Below are 27,165 nucleotides of genomic sequence, written 5' to 3'. Positions count from 1 at the left end.
ACACTTTTGGCAGATAAGGAGAGTCCAGACTTCAGAGGACAGCTTCATCCTGTGCTTTGGGAGAGATGGGATTGAGAGATGAGTGTGTGTGAGGGGGAAGATCAGAGACACCTTCAGGCTGCTGCTTTTTTTTTTTTTGAGATGGAGTCTCACTCAGTCGCCCAGGCTGGAGTGCAGTGGTGTGATCTCAGCTCACTGCAGCCTCTGCCTCCCAGGTTCAAGCAATTCTTATGCCTCAGCCTCCCTAATAGCTAGTATTACAGGCATGTGCCACCATGCCCAGCTAAGTTTTGTAATTTTAGTAGAGACAGGGTTTAACTATGTGTCCAGGCTAGCCTCAAACTCTTGGCCTCAAGCAATCTGCCTGCCTCAGCCTCCCAAAGCGCTGGGATTACAGGCGTGAGCCACCACAGCCATTCAAGGTTGCTTCTTTAGTCCAGCATATCAAAGTGCTGTATTTGGGGTACAGGTTTCTGAGCCCCAACAAAAGTAAACATTGAAGTCGCTCACATCATTCCTGTTCATGTCTCATTGGCTATCACTTAGTAACATAGCCTCGTCAATCTGCAAGACAGGCTGAGAAATGTGTACATACTCTGCGCAGCCATGGGCCCACATAAAACCAGGGCTTCTATTGCCAGAGAAAAGATCAATGAAAACTGGAGGTCGGATGGGAGTCTCTGTTGTAACGGACTTCTGTGTTTTAATCTGAATTATAGAGCGGTATTTGTATTTGTAGAACAGTAAGGGCCTGAAAGGAGTTACCTACATTTTAATGTTATATTTTATTGTGTTTTATGTGCCAGTTTATATGCTGTGATATTTGGGAATAGAGGCTGCCCCAAAGTCTTTAGAAGTATCTTCAGAAATTAATAACAGCTATCTACTCTACGCGGCTAGAATATCGTTTTAAAACTTACATGGCAAGTATCTTGCATACACTGCCGCTTTCCTTTCTGAGCCTATGCAGACATGGCTAAGAAAGCACAGCATTCTTTTCCACTGAGGCCAGACCAAGCCTTAGAATCTTTTATATCCTGCTCAGACAACCTACGCTAATCACGGAGAGTTGGGATGCAGTCAGCTGTTTATTTGGACTTCCCGGGTTAAAGTTTTACCAACTTTCTTTTTTGTATCTTTAACATCAAACTTCTCTGTAGATGTTGATATGCCAGTATATGAATGGAATGCTGGTTTTTTGCCTTTTAAGTAAGTCAACTCTCCTCTCTTTTGTCAGATTTTTATCTTGTTCTTATTTCCAGATCATGAACTATATCTCATTTTTATATAACTAACTTTAGTTGTAAAACCAAAAGTGCAGTCATTGTATTCCACCTCCTACTTTTACAAATAGAGAAAGTAAAACCCCGGAAGAGGAAAGGACTAACCCACGGGCACACAGCTAGGTAATGGCAGGTTTGAAACCAGACTCCTGAAACCCGATTCCTGTCCTAGAATTCTTACTTTTTCAAGGTCAAATCAATAAGTGACAAGAGTGATTGATAATCAGTAACCATTACGATGAGAACTGGGCGAAGTCAATTAATAACAGAAATTTAATTTTTCAAGTTTCCATTTCTTGCATTTGTAGGCAGGAACAAACACAGTTCACCTTTCCTTATATCAAAAAATGGTATCCTGGGCAATATTCGGTCCCATGTGTGACTGCTTCTAGAACTTTTCAGATTTTATAAGATGGATTTGACATTGTCAAAAATAGAATTTGAAGACTGCTTTCTAGGACATCTTCATTTTGCTTAGGATATAAAGAATGGTGCAGCTGTTCTTGTAATACCTTGGCATTTTCTGTCTCAACAAGACACCTTTATGTGATATCCACAGCGATGACTTTTTTGTAATATTTTCCACATTAATTTATAATATAAATTTTGAATTGTTTTTAGTGTATTTTGACCTGTGGGTCTATCAGTTTATGTTGATTCGCGTTTTACTTGGAATTCCTTGCTCACCCCAAATTGCTGATACTCTCTCAGGCAAAGCCGGGCACTTCGGTTCTCCTTATGTGCAAACAGTTCCTCAGCAGGTGTGCCACCGTACATGAAAGCGCTCGTCAATAGCCAAGGAAGGTTAGATTTTTCTCAGGCTTTCAAGAGCAGAAAAAAAATGTCAGCAAAAATAAGTACAAGAAAGAGACTATTTATAGACTGCAAATCTAACTCTAGTGTCGACATCTAAGAGAGTATAATCTTTAAAAGAAAGCAGAGATTTTAAAAGATGGACTAAATCTTCCCATTAAAACTTTAATTGAATCCTCTAATTATCAAAAATTGTGGTGCTTTCACATGATACAGAAAATGAATCTGGTAGAGTAAACCAAAGGAAATTTTGATAAGGAACATTTCTTGATTTAACTATTAATTAGATTAAAAGTTTAAAAGACATTGAGAAATTTCCCTCCTTTCAATCTTCCAATTTTAGGGAAAGAGCTTAGAAGCAGTTAAGCTTCATGAGTATAACGAAAAGACTGGAAAATACTTTGAGTATATTGTAACTAAACCTTGAGCCCAGCTTCTTTTAACAAACCTTGAAAACATTGTATCCTCTGAGACACAGAGAGGACAATACTCTCCCCTATACTAAGAGGAAACTCAGGTAAATTCAGAAATGCCTGGCTATCATTACAGACTGCCCCGGATGCATGGTACCAAATTGAATATTGCTACTTCCAAGTTGGCCAACAGTTCATTTACCTATTCAAAACCTTTCTGAATAGATAAGCAGTTACTCACACACTCAGGTGGCTCCTTTAGTAGACTCACTTATTTATTTAGCTAAACATTTAATGAGCGTCTGCTGTGACTTAGGTATAAGCATGCCTACAGTTGGGAATGTCAGAATCCTAGCCCTCAAAGGGTCCACTGTCTAGAGTGTGAGACAAACACACACCCCAACGATTTCAGCGTAACATGGCCAATTGCTCTGGCAGCAGTGAGTTCTGCCTGATATTGACAAAGGATACAGTACCAGAGCTGGCTAGAAAGCTGCGGGACTGCACAAAGCGGGGAGGGTGGGGCAAAAAAATCACAGGATAAAACACAGCATAGACAAAGGCATGGAGGTGTGAGACAGCATGTGCCATTTTAGTTGTTTGGTGTAGTGGGAGTGTACAGTGAATGGGAGGATATGGCAGAGGATTCAGTTCACTAATTCAGAAAGTATTAAGTGACCGTGTTTAGCCTGGGCAGTGTTGACACTCTCAGAATGCAGAGACGAATGCGACACAGCCCTTGTCTTTGAGTAATTCACGAAGGAGACATGCGTCTCACATAAATGATAATCAGGTGAGGGTGGGTAAGTACAATACTAGAGGAAGTGTCAAGTTCATTTGTTCACGCTCATGCATTTACAAAAAAGGCAGTGCCGGCCATGATGCCGGGCATCATGCCAGTGGCAGAAGTACCTACAAAGGAGAGCAACAGCACTCATTGCCTTCGCAGAGGACCCACAGAGCATAATGGCAGCAGCAGATATTGATCGAGCAATTTTAGCAACATGTATACACCAGCAACTGTGACAAGTGTCACTCAGAAGTACCAAGTCCTAAAGAACCTATACTGTGGGATATGTTCTAATTAGTGGGGGCAGGGAAAATTTTATTTACACAGTAATTCTCCATGCTTGAATTCTTAATTTGCTTTATCCTTTGGACACTTAGAATTTATTTCAAGTAATTTTTGAAAGGTTACCTGGGTAACAGGTTGTCTGAGCCCTTGTATCTCTGAGAATGTTTGTCTTCTGCTTTCACAAATGAATGACAATACTCACATAGGAAAGTCTTAATTACAACACACCCCTTAATACTCTCTAGAATTTCAGTCCTTGTCTTTTGGCAATGTGATTTAGAATTCATATATTAGGTCTTTCTAATGTTTTCCTTTTAGGCAGCTTTATGTTTCCATCTGAATCATACAGTTTTTATTTTACATTAAAACAATTTTGGCAGTTTCTTATAAAACTAAACATACTCTTACCATATGATCTGGCAATTGTGCTCCTTGATATTTACTCAAATGAGTTGAAAACTTCTGTACACATGAAAACCTGCACATGAACACTTATAGCAGCTTTATTCATAATTACCAAATGTGGAAGAAATCAAGATGTCTTTGAGTAGGTTAACGGATAAACTGTGGTAGAACCAGACAACGGACTATTATTCAGTGCTAAAAAGAAATGAGTTACAAAGCCATGAAAAGATATGGAGGAATTTTAAATGCATATTATTAAGTGAATGAAGCCAATTTGAAAAGGCTACCTACTGTATGATTCCAACTACCTAACGTTCTGGAAAAGGCAAAACTATGTAGGCAGTAAAAGAATCAGTGGTTGCCAGGGGAGAGAGGAGAGGGAGGGATGAATAGATAGAGCACAGAGGAGAGTGAAACTACTCTGTATGATACTGTAATGCTGGGTACGTATCTTTACACATTTGTCCAAACTCACAACGCTAAGAATGCACAACGCTAAGACTGAACCCTAATGTAAACTATGGGCTTCGGGCAGCAATGATACATCAATGTAGGTTCACTGACTATAACAAATGCACCACTCTGGTGCTGGATGTTGACAGTGGGAGAGGCTGTGCATGTGTCCGGGCAGCAGGTAAAGGAGGAATCTCTGTACCTTCCTCTCAGTTTTGCTGTGCGCACAAAATTGTCCTAAAAAAGAAAGCCCGTTTAAGAAAAACAAAACTAATGAAATTCTTTATAAATTAGAAACTCTTACTTGAAAATTAATATTTTTGCCTGAAGTACTGTATTTTCATAGATATGTTAGCAGGAAGCTGGAAGCTCTGTTTAGAGGAATGCAAGGTAGATCTTGTTCTCAACCAGACCTGCCCTCAGACTGTTATAATAATTGTACTGTGATCTTGTCTCCATGTGTCCTGAAGATACAATACATAGCCCTAGGAGAAAGGTGTGTTTGAGTGCTCTCATAGCATGAGTTGGTTTTCATTCTATCTACAAATCCTATGAGAAAGAAGTCACAGCTACACATAAGTACAGAAATAAACTCATATATTTATGACAAATAGACTTTCAACAACACTGCTAAGACAATTCAAAGAGGAAGGAATAGTCTTTCAATGGTGCTAAGACAAATGGATTGCTACATAGAGAGCAAGGAATTTAGACCCCCTACCTCACTTCATACACAAATTAAATCAAAATGAGTTAATGTAAAAAGAAAACATAGAAGGAAAGCTTCAGTAGGTTCTTAGATATAAGTGACAAAATACAAATACGGATGAATTGAACACCATTAAGTGAAAGCATTTGTGCCACACGTCAAATAAGCAAGTAAAAATATACCCTAAAGACTGGGAAACATATATGTAAATAATGTATGTAGTAAGGTACTTATACCCAGAATATATAAAGCACTCTTACAACTTGACAAAAGAAAGATAATTTTAAAATGAGAAAATAATTTTTTTTTTTTGAGACAAAGTCTTGCTCTGTTGCTCAGGCTAACAGTGCAATGGTGCAATCTCAGCTCTCTGCAACCTCTGCCTCCCAGCCTCAAGCAGTTCTGCTGCTTCAGCCTCTCAAGTAGATGGGACTACAGGAAAATGCCACCATGACTGTAGTCCCAACTACAATAATTTTTGTATTTTTTTGTAGAGACAGAGATTCACCAGCCTCGGCCTTCCAAAGTGCTGGGATTACAGGTATGAGCCACCACACCCAGCTGGGAAAAAAATTTGAATAGACATTTCTCCAAAAAAACATACAAGTTGCCAATAAGCATATAAAAGAGATGTTATTAGTCATTAGAGAAATGCAAATCAAAGCCACAATGAGATACTGCTTCATTAAAAAAAAGCAGACAGTTATCAAGTGTTGGTGAAGACGTGGTGAAACGGAACTATTCTTTGTTGATAGAAATGTAAAACAGTGCAGCCACTTTGGAATACAGTTGGTAGTTTCTAAAATTGTTAAGCACAGAATTGCTGTATGATACGATGCTGCATTGCACTCCTAGATATTAATATGTATCCAAGAGAAATGATGTGTTCACATAAAAACTTAAATGTGAATATTTGAAGCAGTGTTCATCATAACAGCCAAAGCGTAGAAACAACCCAAATGTCTGTCAACTCATAAATAGATAAATAATATGAAGTACATTCTCACAAAAAATATTATTTCTCAATTAAAAGGAATGAAGTAACAACACATGCTACAGCATAGAAAATGCTGAAAACATTCTACTCCATGAAAGAAGCTGGTCACAAAAGACCGCATTTATTATGGTTCCATTTAAATTATATGTATAGACTAGGCAAATCTATACAGACAGAAAATATATTACCTGTTTGGAGTTTAGTTTCCTCTTCTTTTTCTTTGTTGAGGTGGAAAATTAGATTTGAGATAGTCCTTTTTTTTTTTTTTTAAGAAAAAAGGTGTTTTCAGCTATAAATATTCCTCTGAGCATTGCTTTCTCAGCATCCCATAAATTTTGTTATATTGTGTCTTTGTTTTTATTTATATCAAAGTATTTTTTGAATTTTCTTTGTGATTTCTTCTCCAACCATGGGTTATTTAGAATTTTGTTGCTAATTTTCACATATTTGTGAATGCCTCAAATTTTCTTCTGATATTGATCATTTAATTTCATTGTGGCCAAAGAGCATGTTTTGCATAATTTTAATCCTTGTAAATTTATTGAGACATGTTTTATGGCCCAGCATATAATCAATCTTGGAGAATGTTCCGTGTGTACTGTGTAGAATGCATATTCTCTTGTTGCTGGTGGATTGTTTTATGGGTGTCTGCTGGGCCTAGTTGGTTTATGGCATTGTTCGAGTCCTCTATTTCCTTGTTGATCTTCTCCCTTGTTCTATTCATTATTAAAGTGGGGTAGTAAAGTCTCCAACTATTATTGTTGAATTGCTTATTTCTTTAATTCTGTATGTTTTTGCTTTCTTTGTATATTTATTAGGTGTATACACGGTTTAATTGTTATCTTCCTGATAAATTGACCCTCTTGCTATTTTGAAATGTCCCTCTTTAACTCTAGAAACTTTTTTTTTTGTTTAAAATCTACTTGGTATGATCTTACTATAGCCACTTTGGGAATTTGACAGTTGACAGCTATCTCCTTTCAACGCATAGCAAATCTCAAAGTAATTGTATCTAGTAAGATATAGTAAAGATGAGTTCACATGATTAAAAATTAATTTTTCATAACTGTACAGCTCGGCTATGGTAAACATATTGTTGACTTAGGTGCATAGGGATGTTTATAGCACTGTGTAATTAAATTATGCTACTATGTTGAAGAAAGGAATGAAGCATAGAGCTTGAACAATTACCCTTTCACATTCTTACTGTCATTAAAATATTCTCCACATGCCTGAAGTGTTTGGGTTGCATTCTCCTGTTAAGCTTAGAGGGTATTTATTATGATTTAGCACAAGACTAAAACTATGAAGACAATACTATCTTCATGCGTCAGCTCAGATCGTTAGCTTATGGCACTTCTACCTGATTGAGGTTTCACAACATACTGTAACTGATTAATTTCTACATTCAACAGATATTGACTGAACACCAACTACTTGTTGACCCTGATTTAAGCACGTCAAATACAGTAAATGAACAAGACATACATGCTCTCATGGAGCTTATATTCTAGTGCGAAGATAAAACACACAAGAAATTTTCTTTATTACAGGTTATATCAAGAAACGAAAACATGATGGTGTAATAGTGAATGAAGTGGGGGATATGGATCAAGTTTAAATGTGTGGGTCTGCAGAAGTATCTCTGCAGAGTTGACATCTGAGAGGAGACCTAGTGATTAGGATCAGTTAGATGAGGAGCAGAGGGGAGGGTGATCCAGGTAGAGTGACTTGCCATTGCCAGTGCAAACTTCTGAGACCAGAACAGGGTTGTCTTGTTCAGAGAGTATAACAAAGGTCATTGCGGTTGGAGCACAGTGAGCAAAAGAGGAGAGTTGGGAGAGGAAGTCTGAGAATGGACAAAGGTATTAACAGACAGCCCACACCTCAAAGGACACAGTACGGAATTTGGATGTTATTTTACATGCACTCAGAAGTCATTGGGGGTTTTTAACCAGACAGTTGATGTGATGAGTGTATTTTGGATTCAGTATGAAGAAGAGATATCAGGATGGGCCAGGTCTGCAAGCAAGAGATAGTTCAGATAGGAGATCACACAATGGCTGACACCAGGTATTTGCAGTAGAAACTGAGAGGTGGTGGAATCAGGGTATATTTTGGAGGTAGACATGATTCTTAGGTTTTGCAACTCTAAATTGGGTTGTAAATCTAATTGGATTATAGCACTATTTATGAGATACAGAAAACCACTGGGGTTAGTAGGGAACAGGTTTCTGAGGCTAACACACACACACACACACACACACACACACACACATACACCCCACCAATAACAAAAAAGCAAAGCACATGCATTCTGTTTTGAATATGTTAAGTTTACACCTAAGTGTATATTTTAAGGAGTCCATTAATTAGAGTATGAAACTCATTAGGGAGGTTGAGCCCAAACATATAAAATTGGATGCAAATTGATATTATCTATAGCTATGGGATAGAGATCACCAAGAGGGAGAGCATAAGTCGAGGATAGAAAAATGATAGATTGACTCCTGAGACCTCAGAAGGAGGTCTTGCAGAAGAGGAGGGGCCAGTAAAGGAACTGAGGAAGAACGGATGGGAAAGTAGTAGGAAACCTAAAAAGTAGTATTTCCAAAAATACTTCAGGAAAGAGACTGTTCACTCTGTAAACTTTTGTTTAGAGAGTGCAATATGGTCAGATAATTGAAGATTGTCTTTGGTAGCAGGGGAGTCACTGGCGCTTGGTTATGGGCCGTTCTATTGGGTTGGAGTGAGACAGAAACCGTACTGAAAGATATCAAAGAGACGTCTGGAAGTGAAGCCACATGGGCAGTGAATGTAAGAGAGTTATTTCTGCTGTGATGCAGAGCAGAAAACTGGGAGCAGTCTTTGTGGAGGATTGCAGGATCATGGGAACACTCCTTAAAGAAGGGGGATCCTACAGCAAGTTTGTATGCTCATGGCAACAAGAAAGACACGAATAATTACAAAGAGAGTCAGAAATCCTTGAGAAGCATAGAGAGGATCAGATCCAAAGCACAGTGGGGTAGCGTTTGCTGGGAAGACAAACATATCTTCCATTGCAACAGGAAGAAAGGCAGAGCATGTGGGTTCCAGTACAGGTGGAGGTGATGCTAGGAAGATGGGGGAATTCCTATATGACTGTGTCTAGCTTCTCAGTGAAGTATGAGGTAGAGTCATCAGTTAGCAGTTATTATAACAGGTGGGTTACAGGGAACACTGGGGTTTGGAAAACAGATAAAAACGTGCTAAATGGACCTCTTGAAGAATGGGAGAAATCTGCATCTAGGGAGCATATTAGATTTATGAGGAATTTTTTGGTACCTGTTTGCATTTAAAGGGAGTCCAGTTATCACAGCTACATTCATTTTCTTTAGGGCATTTTCTCAGACAGGCAGATAGTTCACAGGGTTGTTGCTTATTTTCCCAGGTGAGTGGAAATCTATTTAGCAATAATGTGTTAAATGTGCTTCGTCACCATCCTTCATGTACACACATATCTACACATACATCATACCATTCACATGTGTACTGCATTCTCATGTGTGTTCACACACACATCACACTATACACACATTCACCACACTCACAAGCTCTATCCCACTTACTTCTTGCAATAAAATGTTATTTATTTATTTTTTGAGGTGGAGTCTCACTCTGTTGCGCAGGCTGGAGTGCAATGGCGCAATCTTGGCTCACTGCAACCTCTGCCTCCTGGGTTCCAGCAATTCTCCTGCCTCAGCCTCCAGAGTAGCTGGGATTACAGGAGCGTGCCGCCATGCCTGGCTATTTTTTGTATTTTTAGTAGAGATGGGGTTTCACCGTGTTGACCAGGCTGGTGTCTAACTGCTGATCTCAAATGATCCACCTGTCTTGGCCCCCCGCAAAGTTCTGGGATTACAGGTGTGAGCCACCACTCCCAGCCACAATAAACTCTTAACATTTTACTACTGTTTTTGAAGTATCTGAGAATTGAAGAGGATTTATAGTTTCCTCTTGATGAATCATTTCCTCCCTGTTTTTCAAATGTTTTTAAAATTATCATCAAATAAATTAGAGGCAATTTTAGGGTTCCATTATGTCCCTTTGGGTCACCCCTTTGGTGGAATTTGCCTTTGGAGCTTTTCCCTTCGACAGCTAGCATCCTACTGTCCTGGCTGTCACCAGACCCCCCAGGCAGCGAGCCTTCTCTGGACTTTTCTCCACACTCACCTGTCACCCTGTTCTCTCAGCAGTATAGTTAGATTCAGGCTGTGAGACCTATTATGTGGTATGGGAGGAGTAGTAATTTATTGTGAGGATTAAAAAGTATACTGCACAGCGAGTGCTCAATTTCATGTGCAGAGTATGTTTTCAACAAATGCTGAAATAAACTCTTTCTCTCTCCCTTAATTTCTCCCTTCGAATATCTCTTACCTATTGTCCCTGCTCTGGTCATATTTCCTCAAGTATCTTCATTTAGCTAATCAGTTTTTACTAGTATTAATTATTGATGATGGAATCTAGAATTTTAGTTCTCCTGGAAATGTGACAATCTATGATGGACTCCGATAATGGGGCTTCAGGTTGATAAAAGAGGTGTATTTTGGGCATGCAGATCTTTTCACTTGACTCAAATTCTACAGAAAGACTGACTTTGATCATCATGAATTAAATTAAAGTATAAACAGAGCAAAGAAAATTAGAATATTTTCATGTCTTGGCTGTTAGAATACTTAACAAATACAAAGAATTATTAGGCCTTTTGAAATAGCTTTGAAATAGCACAGATTTAGGCTGTATCCAAGGATTCTTGACAATGTAACAGAACAACATTGCAGGATCATGAAAAAGGTGTTGTGTCTCTGAATAAACTCAAAGGCATTTCTTTAAAAATCATTCCCTTGGGAGTGTGGTTGAGACCATCATTTCCTTTCACTTTTAGCTCCTGTGACAGAGACTGTCACCTCCACTCCTCAAGTCCTAAGAGGAATGTCATTCTTGGTCTCTAAGGACAGGGGGTTTTAGATAAATGCATTTCATTTATGAGCTTATTCTCCCTTCATTGACTATTATTTTCTGTTTAGTCTGAAAACAATACTAATGACTACGGTAAATCCAGAGGGGTGGTAGAAAGTAACAAAACATAGTCGTGCTTTTTAAAAGTTGTGCTATTGAGCACATTAGCTTTTCGTGACTTGGGGCACATAATAGAATCGCTCAGAGGCAAACCTGAGACTTTGAGTTTTGATCTTTTACATTTCCCTTCTATTCCCTAGTTCTTAGAGATACTAACAAATTATATGTTATCGATTATGTTAAAGTGTGTACTGGCAAGTGCAAGTAATTCTACACTTGTACTGATCAGCAGCAAAGGCTCATAATCTCTGTAGGATATAGCTGGCCCGGTGCAGGCATGATAATCATGTCGTATTATGCATGCAAAGCCATGTTCCTATGATTTTGCTGATATGCGAAGTAGCAGACTGTTTTCTTAGTTCTCTTAAGTTGAATTTCCCCCTGAAGACTCATTATGAAAAAGCAGGTTGAAAAGTGTGGTGTCATTACAAGATTGTTCTCACTTGGCAACAAGCAACAAAAGAAAAATAAAAAATGTTTCTGACGGTTTGTCTGAAATGTGATCATTAGAAATCACCCTCTGAAATTAATGAGATTCTAGAGAAAGCCAAGAGCTTGAGAGATCATATCATGTGTACAAGTTGATGAGGTGTTTAAACAGGGACTATTTGCTAAGTGTAGGTAGTGGTTTCCATGATCAACTGCTTTCTCACTGCTGCTGCATGATGAAAATGGAGCAGATCCACAATGATAAACATTGGATTACAGAACATTCTGACCTCGAGGAAATTATATGTAATTAAATGAAAAGCTAACGCTTTCGTTCTTCTTATCCATGGACAGTCTTCTCTCCCTCTCTCTCTCTTTTCTTCCCTCCCTCCCTCACCACTTTCTCTCCCGTTTTTGAGATGAGGAAATATTTTTAAAAACAGCTACAAAGGAGTAAATTCTCCCACCGGAACACTTCAGTCTCCCATTTAGTTTTTCCCGACTGTAGACTCTCAGCATCCCCCCCGCTGCTGTGGTCTCCACCTGGCCGGGTGTGAGTTTTCTCAGCGTGTCGGTCTCCATGGAGACAGACTGCTCCAAGGGAGGGGCCCTGCACAGTTTCTAGCCAGGAGCCTCCCCGGACCTTTCGTGGGTGGGTGAAACCTGTTTTTGATAACAGTGCAGAAAGGCGGAGGAGTTACCTCATCTACAGAGGAACAATAAATGTGTTTGGGACCTAAATTCCTGCCTCCCTGTCATCCTGCAGATGCAATGGGGTAAAACCTGAGAGGAAAGACGGGGCGCGATGGGTTTCCTTTGCTTTGCTGTCAGGAGAGCTAAGACAATTGCCAGAAAGACCCAGGGGGAAGCAGAGGCAGAGACAGAAGAGAAGGATGAGAAAATTAAAAGCCTCTCTTACAAACTTACATCAGCAGTCCAACTGTGCAAGGGAAAGGTTGTTAACTAGAAACTTCGAGAAATACATGGTAACTGGGCACATATTCTGCCATAAATTACACAATTATTCTGAATAGAAAAGTATTAAAATCCATAAAAATTTTGTCTGCTAATGACTAGAGAAACTGGACCATTTTAAAAAACTGTCCAAAAAATTGCTTATTTTACAGAGAAAGCATACAGGTTTATAGGAAAGCATAAATTCATTGAGAGCCTGTTGTGCTCACACTGTGGACATTCCAGCATTTTAATTTGTTTCTACCAGTGGTAATGTTTTCACACAGGCATGATCGGAAAGTTTTATCATTAGATTTTTAGAGCTGAATAAAAAACTCAACTTGCCTATGTGATAGAGAGTAGTTTTAACGTTTAGCGAAAAAAAAAAAAAATAAGTGAATGTGATAGACATTGAGCAAATGCCAATTCTTATAATTCCTGGTATCAAAAATCACTCTGATATTGGAGACACCAGAATTGAGAGCCAAATTCCTCAGTGTTCTAAACAGAGTTCTGTGGAAAGACATTATTAGCTCCTTGGCATGCACTGATACCTCTGGGCGCCTGGCAAAATCCAGGATTCAATTTTTGGTCACTCTGTCTCTCTGGAATTCACTCCCAATTTGCAATCATGGTTCTATGAATTACTGCTTTTTTTTTTTTTTTTGAGACGGAGTTTTGCTCTTGTTACCCAGGCTGGAGTACAATGGCGCCATCTCGGCTCACCGCAACCTCCGCCTCCTGGGTTCAAGCAATTCTCCTGCCTCAGCCTCCCGAGTAGCTGGGATTACAGGCACACGCCACCATGCCCAGCTAATTTTTTGTATCTTTAGTACAGACGGGGTTTCACCATGTTGACCAGGATGGTCTCGATATCTTGACCTCGTGATCCACCCGCCTCGGCCTCCCAAAGTGCTGGGATTACAGGCTTGAGCCACCGCGCCTGACTTTAATTACTGCTTTTAAATTGAGCATTTTCTTGAAGTTCACATCTCTACCTTCTGGATACGTAGAACAAAGTATGTATGAAACAGTAATGACTGGCACGTGTGATGTGTGCTACGGTTTGCAGTGCCTCTCTGAACATGCCTGATTTCATCTGCGGCTTACAGGCAGTCTGAGAGATGGAAACTGTTGTGATACTTGAGGCCCAGAGGTTGGGTTATATGCCCGAGGTCACAAAACTAGTAACTTCTTTTCGCTTCAGAGCCTATGCTTCCCTACATGCTCCTTAACAGTTTCTTAATGCTAAACATAGCTGTTCTTTTCTGAAAGAGTCTCCAAGACGTTAGATTACAAATCACTAGAGGACAGAAACATGATCCTATAGTTCTCTTGGAATGCACCTCAGTACCTTGGTCACCTGTGTGTTTTTCCTCTCCAGGAGACGAAGAATTCCAGCTGGACTGATGTACTACAACACATGATGATTCCTATGAACTTTCTAGGAATGAAAAGGATAAATCTCTTCAATTTCAGCAGTTTCTTTGATTATCTATGCAGTGCCTGCCAAAAGCAAGTAACCAGAAATAAGTGGGCCTTGGAATCCTAAGACTCTAACCAAGTTGCTTCTCTTTTTGGTTTGGTAGGAGGAGAGCATGTGCTACTGAGACAGCTCTGTTTGGGCAGGCTGCGTAGCTCTGTGGCTAGAATGCCACCCCAGACTTTTCTGTGTGACTCCGTAAATGATCTTGGACTAGTCATTCCTAGCTTAATAGTGTCAATGGACAACAAGAAAGCCTGTCTAAACAGCTAGTGACTAATGGGTCTCGTTTATCATTTAGTTTTCTGATTGTTAATAATTTAGCAAACAATAGTTCAATGGCTGCTGCACCAAGCATTGTGCTCAGTGTATATAAAGAAGAGTAAAACATTGTTCCTGGCATTAAAGAGGTCGTTGTCTAATAAATTGCCACTCGTATGAACTTATAATTCCGCCACTGATGGCTAGATTTGAGACTTTGAAAAAGAGAAGCTGAAACACTGGGAAGGCATTTAACTCTGGTTGTCTAAAATCATGTGACGGGTGACAAAGCTAGACAAGGGGTCAAATGTGTCCCTCAGGCCTGTCTTCCACCACTGGACTGCCTTGTAAAATATGATTGCATCATTTCAGGATGAAGAGCAATGCTGATTATTGGCTAATTTTGGCTCACTGAGGCTCCGTTATCAAGTGCACTTCCTGAGAGGCCTGTATTTCCTGGTTTAATTGTGGCTGATGACGTACTTGTAACTAAGGCATTTGGCTCAGCCCAAGTACTTCTATCTGGCTATCAGCGTGCCTGCCAAGTAAACAAGCACTTTCCTGTGCTATGTCTAAGAAAAAAAATGCAAAGACTAGGGGATCATGGCGGACCAGAGGCAGGACTAGATTGCAGCTCTGGACAAAGGAGCATGAACAGGCTTGCATTGTGAATTTTAGCTCCAGATCAACTCTAAAAACAAATCAGTAAACCTGAGAGGACCCACAGACCCTCTGATGGAAGCGGACTGCTTCTGCAGGAGACACCCCAAATAGTATGAGTGCCCCAACTGCAGAAGCGGGAAAGGGAGACCCTCCTCTCTGGAACATATACTCCCATTGGAGAAGATGAAGGTCTGTTTGTGGGAGAAGTTTCTGACTTTACCTGGAGGTGAGTCAGGTGAGAGAGCCAAGCTGAGTGAAATACAGTGGTAGAGGAAGCAGCAGAAAGGCCTTGGGGGCTCTCTGGGTCCCCAGGCAGCCCATTCCTGCCTGGCACCACAGGGATCTATCAGGAGGGTGGCCAGAGGAGCAGGGGGTAAAACTTCGCAGGGAGAAGGAATTCTGTAACTGAACTTTGTAACAATTTGAATGGTTCAAGAATCCTCCTGGCCAGAACTCTGGGGAGGGCATTAATCCTGCTTGCAGACTTCACAGCGGAGGGCTGGTGGAGAACTAAAGCCCTTTTCTTTTGCAGCTGGGAGGCTAATAGCCTTGGGCAAGTTTTCAAGCTCCTCTTGCCCTCTGCCTGGAAACACATTGGGGCTGCTGAGGGGACACAGCAGGAGTGAGATTAGCCATTTAGTTTGCATGGGAGGTAGGTGAGGCCTGTGACTGCCAAATTTCCCCCCTTCCCCACCCAGCCCACAGACAACCTGCATGACTCAGCAGAGGCAGCCATAATCCTCCTAGGTACACACCCTTAGTGACCTGGGAATCTTTCCCCCATCCCCCACAGCAGCCTCAGCGAGACTTTCCCAAGGAGAGTCTGAACTCAGTCATGTGTAGCTCTGCCCCCACCTGATGGTTCTTCCCTACCCACCCTGGTAGTGGAAGACAAAGGACATATAATCTTGGGAGCTCTAGGGCCCCACCCATCGTGGGTCCCATTCCACACTACTATAGCAGATGTGTTATGGAAAGTGCCATCTCCTGGCAGGAGGCCAACCAGCACAAAAATAGAACATTAAGACACCAAAGCTCAGGACCCTCCCTCACAGAGTCTATTGCATACCCCCCCCACCTCCACTGGAATGCGTGCTGGTATTCACAGGTGAGAGACCCATAGATAGTTCACGTCACAAGACTCTGTGTGGACAACATCCAGCACCAGTCTAGAGCTGGATAGACTCGCTGGGTGGCTAGACCCAGAAGAGAGGTAACAATTACTGCGGTTTGGCTCACAGGAAGCCACATCCACAGAAAAAGAGGGAGAGTACTACATGAAGGGTACACCTCATGGGACAAAAAATTCTGAATAACAGCCTTCAGCCCTAGACCTTCCCTCTGACAGAGGCTACCCAAATGAGAAGGAACCAGAAAACTAACCCTGGTAATATGACAAAACAAGGCTCATCAACACCACCCAAAAATCACACCAGTTCACTAGCAATGGAACCAAACCAAGAAGAAATCCCTTATTTACCCAAAAAAGAATTTGGGAGGTTAGTTATTAAGCTAATCAGGGAGGGACCGGAGAAGCCCAATGCAAGGAAATAAAAAAATAATACTGGAAATGAAGGGAGAAATATTCAAGGAAATAGAGAACTTAAAGAAAAAACAAAAATTTAAGAAATTTGGACACACTTTTAGAAATGCAAAATGCTCTGGAACATCTCAGCAATAGAATTGAAAAAGTAGAAGAATGAAATTCAGAGCTCAAAGACAAGGTCTTTGAATTAACCAATCCAACAAAGACAAAAAAAAAAAAAAAAAGAATAAGAACTAAACCTCCAAGAAGTCTGGGGTTATGTTAAACAACAAAGCTACGAATAATCAGTGTTCCTGAGGAAGACAACAATCCTAAAAGCTTGGAAAACATATTTGAAGGAACGATTGAGGAAAACTTTCCTGACCTGGCCTTGCTAGAGACCTAGACATGCAAATACAAGAAGCATAAAAACACCTGGGAAAGTCATGCTAAAAAGGATCTTCACCTGGGCATGTTTTCATCAGGTTCTCCAAAGTTAAGATGAAGGAAAGAATCTTAGCAGCTGCCTATAAAGGAAAACCTATTAGATTAACAACAGATTTCTCAGCAGAAACCCTACAATCTAGACGGGATTGGGTCCGATCTTCAGCCTCCTCAAACAAAACAATTATCAGCCAGGAATTTTGTATTCAGTCCAACTAAGCATCATCATATATGAAGGAAAGATACAATTAGTTTCAGACAAGCAAATGCTGAGAGAATTCACCATTACCAAGCCACCACCACAAGAAATGCTAAAAGGAGCTCTAAATTTTGAAACAAACCCTGGAAACACATCAAAACAGAACCTCTTTAAGGCATAAATCACACAGGACCTATACAACCAAAATGCAACTTAAAAAGCAAAAAAAAAGAAACAAAACAAAAAAACAAAGTATACAGGCAACAAAGAACATTATGAATGCAGTGGTACCTCACATTTCAATACTAACCACAAAATAAGTAAGAACTCACCAACCAACTATCCACTGCCTTCAGGAGACTCACCTAACACGTAAGGGCTCACACAAACTTAAAGAGGTAGAAAAAGACTTTTCATGCAAACCAAAAGCAAGCAGGGGTAGCTATTCTTATAACAGACAAAACAAACGTTAAAGCAACAGCAGTTAAAAGACAAAGAGTTCAAAGAGGGACATTATATAATATTGTGTGTGTGTGTGTGTGTGTGTGTGTGTGTGTCTGTGTGTGTATGATGGAATACTACTCAGCTGTAAAAAGGAATTAATTAACAGCATTTGCATTTACCTGGATGAGATTGCAGACTATTACTCAAAGTGAAGTAACTCAGAAATGGAAAACCAAACATTGTATGTTCTCACTTATATGTGAGAGCTAAGCTATGAGAATGATACAATGGATTTTGGGGACTTGAGGGGAAGAGTGGGAGGCAGGGAGAGGAATAAAAACCTACAAATATGGTGCAGTGTATACTGCTTGGGTGATGGGTGCACCAAAAGCTCATAAATTACCACTAAAGAATTTTCTCATGTAACCAGATACCACCTGCACACCATAACTTATGGAAAAATAAAATTAGATTAAACAAAAAGAAAAGATGAAGCCACTGACCTAATAGCTTCACAAACAATGCCATTTGGCTTTTAGTAACTGTAATGGTATGATAGTTATTGTCTTATATTTACATCTAATTATCTTTGTGCTGTATCAAGATGAAAACTGTAATCTTCTATTCATTCTGAGGTGCTCACAGACCTTAGTATTCTAACTGGTTATGTGATATCACTTCAATACTTCCATAGTTAACACAGTATTTGTGACCATGTTGATAGCTAACAGTGATAGTGTATTTATTACATTTCACATAGTACTTATTTATTTAATCTTCAAATGGTTCCAAGTTGAGAGACAGAGCTGGGGAGTGGGATTGTGGAGAGGGTGGTGGAGAGGCTGATATGGTTTGGGTGTGTCCCCACTCAAATCTCATCTTAAATTGTAGTTCCCATACTTCACATGTGTTGTGGGAGGGAACCTGGTGGGAGATAATTGAATCGTAGGGGTGTTTCCCCCATACTGTTCTAGTGGTAGTGAGTAAGTCTCATGAGATCTGACGGTTTTATAAAGGGAAACCCCTTTGCTTGGTTCTCATTCTCGCTTTGCCTGCCACCATGTATGATGTGACTTTTGCCTTCCACCATGATTGTGAGGCCCCCCCCCGCAAGCCACTTGGAACTTTGAGTCCATTAAACCTCTTTTTCTTTATAAATTACCCAATCTTGGGTATGTCTTTATCAGCATCATGAAAAGGGACTAATACAGAGGCCAAGGGGAAGATTGGGTTGTCCATCAAGCCAGTAATCCCAGATTGAGGACTCTTTCAGCCAGCCTGTGTGGCTGTCATTCCAAAGATGATTTGAATCTATGTATCATGCTTCTTTGGCTGAAGCCTGTCCTGAACGGCCCAAGTTCCCAATACACATCACTGCTTTCTAGAGCAACTCCTTGTTATTCAGGCTATCAGTTCCTGAGTTCTCCAGAGCATTGCTGCAGTTGCAGCTTTCATCATTGCCATGGAACTGTCAGGTTAAAGTGATATTGGCCCAGCCATCACCAGAGCATGGACTACTGTCATTGCAGAGCCTCTCCTCCCAGTGTTCTGGCCTCTGCACTCTCATAGCTGGTGGACCTCACGAGGTGCACTGGGTACCAATGTCATTTGTTGTCTGTCTTCAGTGCAGGGCTCAGACCAAGCCTGCCACTTGCTTTACCTGTGGTATATTTCAGCAGCATCCTCCAAGCCCAAGGCCAGTAAAGTGGGGCACAGCCTACAGGTCCCAGTTAAGCTGTAAGGAGACACATCTTTTCCCCAATCTCCCTCTTTGTATAAAGCCTCTCTTTCCTCTTGTAAAGACCACGTACACTTTCCTTATTACCCCTGTAAGATGGGCTTCCCTCCTTCCAAAAGCTTGGTGTCTCACACAAATACCTGATGAATTTTCAGAGTTTCTACTGGAACTCTGGGCCATGTGTTATTAGTGAGTTATGACAGTGTAATAATTGAGATAGCCTAGAGAATAGCTAGTGATCCGGTGTGTAATATGCAGCTCGGAGTCATGTAATTTAGTGAAAATTATTGCTCTTGAAGGCCTTAATTGAACTTGAGACTTTGACCTCAGGAGTTTTGTGTTTGGAGCAAATAGAAACTGATTTATGTGTCAACCTAAAGTTTGTCCAATTCTTAAAACTTTTAAGATCATTTGATAAAAATGAGCTGAAATGGAAGCTTAATTTGTTTTCTGTGTAATAGATCATGTTCAAGGCTTTTTTTTCCCCCCAGTACAGCTTGAAAACCACCTGACAGTCATTAAATTATTCTAACATCTCACTCCCACCTCCCACACACATTTTCCCCTTTTGTTTTGTTATTTGGTGGTGTGTGCAATTATCTTCTTTTAAGAAACAAGCACAGCCACCCACAACTACACATGTTAGCTGTGATTCGGAACCTGCAGCAATGGCAAGGAGGCATCCTTTCCCTTTTTCTCACAGGTTGTAAACTGGTTATTCACATTTTCTTTGATGAGAATTTTAAGCACTGAGCCCTGTCTTCATAAACGCATGCAGCAGATGGTTAGGAATATTGTGTGATAAGGAAAGCTGGCCAATTTCTTTGGTTATTTTCACCTCCTGAATGTATTCCAAAGAAATGCAATAGCATATTTTAGGGTGTGTCTGTACAAGGCCTCTTTCCTTAAGTATGAATATAATTTGCTGGTGTGTTCACTTTAAGATGGACTCCTTTGGGGGATGTCGCCGTTGTAAGTGATCTTGTAGCATTTTCATATAAAATTAGACTTATGTTGAAAGCTCTCCTGGGTGTTGCTGCCTAGGAATTAACCCAGCTGTTCCTCTCTGCACTCAGGGAGACTGTGAGGTAGGAGGCAATGAAGCACGATATTTAGATGACTCCTGATGACCTTCACGTGTACTCTCTGTGTGGCGAGACCATCCGCATGGAGGAGGATAGAAGTTTCTAGCTCACCCAACTTGCTCTGTGAACCGACTCCACCATTTACCAGCTTGGGGGCTTCAGACATGTTTCTTAAACTCCATAAGCTTCTGTAAAATGGGAATAGCTTTACCAACACCTGGGGTTATTGTGAGGCGTAAAAGACAGTATTCAGGTGAAGTGTTTTTTTTTTTTTTTTTCATAAAAGAGCTCAATAAAAGCTAGTGAAGCCAGCGGATTGGTGATGGAGGAATCGAAACACACATCCGGTTGCTATGCACAAGGACTGTTTTGCTGCAAAGACATTTCAAAGACATTCCTTTAAGGAGAGTCTCTTACTAGCTTGTAAGACCCTAGAGGGCCTCAGCCCAACTAAAAATGCTCCCCACTCTTAGATTCATTCCTAATATGCTCCCTTGTTTCTGACTGTTGCTTCCAGAGACAAGCAGACTCATAAGTTGACTCCAAAGTTGCAATTTCAGGGAAGACAAGTAACAGGCCTTTGGGGTCGGAAGAGAGCTCCCAGTGGGTATGGTGGTGGTGGTACCTACAGCAGCCGTGAACCTCCAGGGAAGTAGTAGGATACAGTCCTGACTGGATAACACATCACCCACTATTTTGGATTAGCTCAAATATTGGGTAATTCAGTAATCAGTGGGTGAAGATAATATGCTATTTTACTATTTCATCACTATTTCATTAGTATACCCAGCTTCTGTATGCTTGTGGGGATTGTTTTTCGTTTTTAAAGACATCCAGACCTCCTCATCTCATGATTTTTCTTTGTATTTTATCATTTAGCCTACATAATTTTTAGGATTCTTTGTTTAGATTCCTCCATTTACCACTTACATGGATGTGTATGTACATCTATAACTACAATCTTCAACTTGTGGATATGGTTTAAATGACTTTATGAATATGGTTTAAATTTCTTGCAGAGATATGTCCTTGAATTTAGTCTGAATATCCGAATGCAATTTGAGATGACCTCTGGTAAATCCATTTTTAATTGTATAGACACTTCATCTCTCCAGTCCAATGGCTGTACGTATGGATTTTTACATCTAGAATGTTTGGATCAATTCTCTTTAAGTTTAGAAAAGTGGTCATAATTTAAAACATCAAAACATCAATATTAGAGAGAAAGGGTCAGTTGCTTTAACAAAAGGCAGAGTGATTTAGAGGTAATAAACCACATACCTTTTCTGGTGTGGGTAATGGTCCATCAGCTCATGCAAATATAAATTGAAAGAAAAATAAAGTCACGGACATGGAGGGAGTTAAAAGTTTTGATTTCTGATGACAACTCTGGCTTTACAAGTGTTTGGAAGTAGTCCACTTTTTCTGTTTTTTTGGAGTGTAAGGTTTTCCATGCTCCCCTTGTCCTTGAATCAGTAATGGTGTTCAGAGCCCACTGTTCAAAGGCAGATGGTTTTGCACTGTAAAACCTTTTGAGTTAATGTCTGAGGTGAAGTTGTGGGAGATGGAGGAAGACCTCAGTGCTCCTGGACTAGACATTCTCAAGGATCTGAAGTGTGAGGCTGACCTAGAATTTTAAGGTTACTCTGCCTGAGAGAGTAGTCACTAGACAAATGTGGCTATTTGGATTATTTAAAGAAAATAAACAAATTTAATAATTTAAGATGAAATAAAATTCAGTTGTGGTAGCTAGTGAATTTCAAGTGGTAAATAGACACAGTTGGCTAGTGGCTGTAATATTGGACAGTACGAGGATGGACCAATTCTCTTTGCAGAAATCTTGAACAGCAGTGGTCTAGGGACTGACCAAAGGAGTCACAGAGCATAGGCTAGTGTGAATCAAGAGTCTCTCCAAAAGGAAAGAACTGGTGAGATACAGGTATTTTTGGCTAAGATAAACGGAGGCCAAGGGCGCAATGTTTATATACGTAGAGGTAGAGTAAGAGGTCAGCCATGTGGTCAAGCTGGGCAGGTAGCTATCACAACAACCAGCAAATGTTGCAACCTAACCTGTTCACCAGGGTTCTGAGGCATGGCAGGTCCAGCCATCAGATTACCGTAACCTGAGCTGGCATGGTGAAAACAAAGGGCCCCACGGTTATTTCTAATGTTGTGATCTGAAGCCAGCCTGAGATAGAACTGTGGACCCAGAGGCCAAAGCTGGGTCATGCATGGGGTGGTTCATTCCTTGGAAAATTCACTGATAAAAGTGTGAGCAAAACTCATGGAAACTGGTTGCAGGGGAAGCATCTGGACGATGGGCCAGTCCTCAGACTAGAATGCACAGATATCTGTCCCTGACTTTGCCTACTTCATAATTTTTTTATTTCTTTTTATTTTTTTGAGACGGAGTTTTCCTCCTGTTGCCCAGGCTGGAGTGAGAGGGCACAATCTTGGCTTACTGCAACTTCTGCCTCCTGGGTTCAAGCAATTCTCCTGCCTCAGCCTCCCAAGTAGCTGGGATTACAGGTGCCCATCACAAAATTAGCCTGGCTAATTTTTTGTATTTTTAGTAGAATCAGAGTTTTACTGTGTTGGCCAGGCTGGTCCGGAGCTCCTGACTTTAAGTGATCCACTCGTCTTGGTCTCCCTGGGATTACAGGCATGAGCCACCGTGCCTGGCCGCCTACTTCATAATTTTATCTAGTCCTGGTTCAAGATGGAAAAAGATTAGATTCCTCCTCAGGATCATCATATAATGTCTTTGATCAGATGACAATTTTCAGAACTTTTGGCAGCATTTTCCTTTCTTTATATTCATGCTATCTCATTCATTCAACAGATAAACATTGGCTGCCTATTATGTGTCAGAGGATACAGCAGAAAATAGGAAAATTCCTGCTTTCAAAAAGGTTATACTTTAGAGGAAGGAAACAGACAATAAACTGGCAACTAATTGGTAAAATATATATTTTATATTACCATCTGATATATATTTACTACTATGCATATATATATACATATACATACACATATATATATATATATTCTATGCAGTCATATGCCACATAATATTTCTGTCAGTGACAAACTGCATCTATGACTGTGGTCCCAGAAGCTTATAATATCATATTTCAATTGCCTTTTCTATGTGTAGATATGTTTAGACACACAAATACTTACTATTGTATTACAGTTGCCTATAGTGTTCAGTACAGTAACATGCTATACAGGTATACAGGTTTGTAGCCTAGGAGCAATAGTCTGTACCATACAGCCTAAGTATGTACTATGCTATACCATCTAGCATTGCTTAGGTACACACCTTGATATTCCCATGCTGATGAAATTGCTTAACGATGCATTCTAAAGAATGTGTCTCTGTCATTAAGTGGTACACGACTGCATAATATATAGTAGTGTATGTATAATAGATAACATGTACTATGTTATACAAGCATATAATATAGTATATTTAATATTTACATAATGTATACTGTATCACATAAATTTATTACATATTATATACAACATATTATATAATATAACTGTGGAGAACAATGAAGCAGGAGAGGGGACTGGGGGTGTTGTGAGTTGAAACAGTCGTAGAAGGTACAGTGGTCATGGAAGACCTGTAAAAGTGAAATGCTGGCAAAGACCTCAAGCAGGCCAGGAGACAGGCTATGCAGATTCCACAGGGAAATGAGTTCTAAGTAGAGGGAATAGCTGGGTGGGAGCCTAGCTGATGTGGGGAATAGAAAGGGACTCTGGCTGGAGCAGAGAGAGGAGAAGGAAGATGGCGGAATATGAATAAAGATCACGTCTTGTGTTCGTAGGTCAGTAAGAACATCACCTTTTTGGTGGAAGAAGCCCTTTGGAGAATTCTGAGCCGGGGTTGACATGACCTGTTTTACATTGAAAAAGAATCACTCCGGTTGTCTTTTGGGAATATTATGCATAGAAACAAAGATAACAGAGAGAACTATTAAAGATTATTGCAAAAATTTAAGGAGTGTTGATAATGGCTTGGAATACACTGGTAACAGTAAGGCAGCATTTCTCAAACATTTTGTCTTAGAACATGTTATACTCTTAAGAATTATTGAGGACTTTATTCAGTTTTTTGTTTATGTAGAGTATATCCATTAATGTTTACCAGATTAGAAGTGAAAAAACATGTTTATTTAATTCACCTATAAATGATAATACTAAATCTATAACATATTAGCTTATTATAATGAAAAATAAACATATTTTCCAAAAGAAAAAATTAGTGAGAATAGCGGAATTGCTTTAGAATTTTGCAAAGCTCTTTAATATTTGGCTTAATAGGAGAGAGTTGGATTCTTGTATCTGCTACTGCATTCAATCTGTTGTAATACGTTGTTTGGTTTTAAGTCTATGAAGAGTATCTATCCTCAAAGAAATATGTCCTTGCAAAAGGGAGGAATTTTTAGAGAATAATAGATATTCTTCTTTGATATTCCACCAAAACTTAAAAGTAATAGTTCTCAAGATTAGTTGCAACATGGAATCTGAAATTGTATCAGTGAACTTTTTGTATTATGTTACACTAAAATCCATTAAGCTGTCTTGTGCTGTGAATACACCTTTACCTCCAACTAATTTGATAGCATCATGAGCTTGTGATATTGGTTTACTGAGTTATTCAGATTTTCCAAATGTTGACACGTTACATTGTACAATATAAAAAGATCACATTCACTAATTTCATCAGAATTTTTTAAGCCTTAGGAAGCTGTCGAGCCATCAATGATGGATATGAGTCTTCAAAATTGAAACTTTCCATTGAAATCTTGAATTTTGTTATTAGTGACAATTTCTGTGATTTCTTTTTCTTAAAGTGACAAGTTCCTTTTGTTCATTTTTCAAGTGAATATCTGCCAGATATCCAGGGTGAATGATGACAGTTTATCAGTGTTTCTTTTCACTAAGAATGGTGTTCCTTGGAAGAAATGGTTAGCTGAATTTGCAACACAGAAAATTCTGCAAGTGTTTCAGCATGTGACAAAGTGATTTGTGCATATTTCCCATGTTGTCACCCAGCATATTTAAAAAGCATGTACTCAAAGGTTGATAGTTAATAAAATAAAAATCAGCAATGTTTTATTAAGGACATTCTTAAGTGAAACTGGCATCTTTTTCTTCTCCTTCCACCTCCATCCCTCAGTATGTGGCACTGAGGATTACAAGACCACAAGTACAATTTGGTGCATGTTATGTTTGAATGTGTACCTTCGAATGTTGGGATTTGCTCAGGGTGGTTGGCAAAATATTAAGGGAAATATTCGGGAAAGTTATGAGATATAGTGTCAAACCTTTTGGAAGGCTGTAAAGTTTTCACAACTTATAGTAATGGAACAGGCTGAAGGTGGCTGGTTCTTACCTTAGATCATTAGGTCAGGGGGTAAAGATTAGGGATAATAGAATCTTCCCCAGTTAAGTCTGTTTACCCCACATTCCTTTGTCTCTACTCTAACTAGCTTGTTTACTCACGTAACCTTTGAGGTGGATGGCCCTGTTGCCGGGAGGAACAACCAGGGAAATTATTCTTTAATGGTGTTTGCTCCAAGCATTGGTACCTGAACTTTAATCTTTCGAAGAACTACTCTTTTAACCATGTTAATTATCCTCAAGTGTGTTTACTCAAAGCCTTTGTTGTCCAATCTATACTGAATAAATGTGAGGGAGGAGAACTAGTTGGTGTCCAGTGTTGCAATCGCCCTCTGAGAGCAGCTGATGACTTCCCTAGCCCACTCGTTCACTGTATTCTGTGTGTGAGTGCATTTATTCATCCATCGTGGAGTCAGGGTTTGCAGGGTTATTTGAAAGGGACTCACAAGTAACAAATATACTACTATCACTTGGGAAATTACAAGGATAGAGAATGGTGTTACCACTTGATGGAGAAGAGTGTGAAAGGAGCACGTGGTGGTGTAGGGTGGAGAGGACGGGGTGGGAGAATGCATTGGGTAGAGAAGATCAAGAGTTAGATCACCCACAGGTGGTGATCAACGTCTTGCTCCAAAATTCAGATGCTGCTAATATGACAGGATTAAGAGGTAAGTTCTGTAAGAGGTGATCAGGTCATAAAGGCACCTTCCTTGTGAATGGGATTAATTACTTTAATAAAAGAGGCTGCACACAGCATTTGGCTGGCTTGCCCTTCTGCTTTCTTCCATCTGAGGATACCACATTCCTCCTGCTTGATGATGCAGTAATAAGCTATTATCTTAGAAGCAGAGAGCAGCTCTCACCAGACAAGCAAACCTACCTTGATTTTAAACTTCCCAGTCTCCAGAATTGTAAGAAAACAATTTCTATTCTCTATAAATGACCCAGTCTCAGGTATTTTGTTATAGCAGCAACAATTGGACCAAGACATTTCCATTGCACCAAGGTGCCATTCATTACCTTGATATATGCTAAAACCCCAACAGTTTTATCTATCATTGCCTTTGTGCCATTATCGCAAATGTCAGTGCAGTGAAAAGGTCAAATAATATTCCAGTATCGTGAAGTTTTCTCTTTCCTGAAGTCACAGCTTCGCTTTGCTCAACTCTGTCTTTAATGAACACTTTGTGGATCCCATGAAAAGATCTTGGAGACTTCCAGGGGTTCATGGACCACATTTTTAGAACCACCGCAGTCAA

General features: G+C 39.9%; 1 protein-coding gene across 1 annotated transcript in view; it reads left to right on the top strand.

Moving 5' to 3' along the window:
• LOC144582778 (uncharacterized) overlaps positions 1-16,677 on the top strand; it is a 201,337-nt gene extending 184,660 nt beyond the window's left edge. Inside the window, exon 2 of the transcript XR_013536216.1 lies at positions 14,034-16,677. The gene's annotated coding sequence lies outside the window, so the exon portion shown is untranslated. The remainder of the gene's footprint in view (positions 1-14,033) is intronic.
• Positions 16,678-27,165: the final 10,488 nt, after the last annotated feature.

The sequence above is a fragment of the Callithrix jacchus genome, chromosome 5, assembly GCF_049354715.1.
Source record: "Callithrix jacchus isolate 240 chromosome 5, calJac240_pri, whole genome shotgun sequence".
In the NCBI taxonomy this organism is placed as follows: domain Eukaryota; kingdom Metazoa; phylum Chordata; class Mammalia; order Primates; family Cebidae; genus Callithrix; species Callithrix jacchus.
The sequence above is the reverse complement of the archived record's forward strand: the minus strand, read 5'-3'. Positions and strand labels throughout refer to the sequence as shown.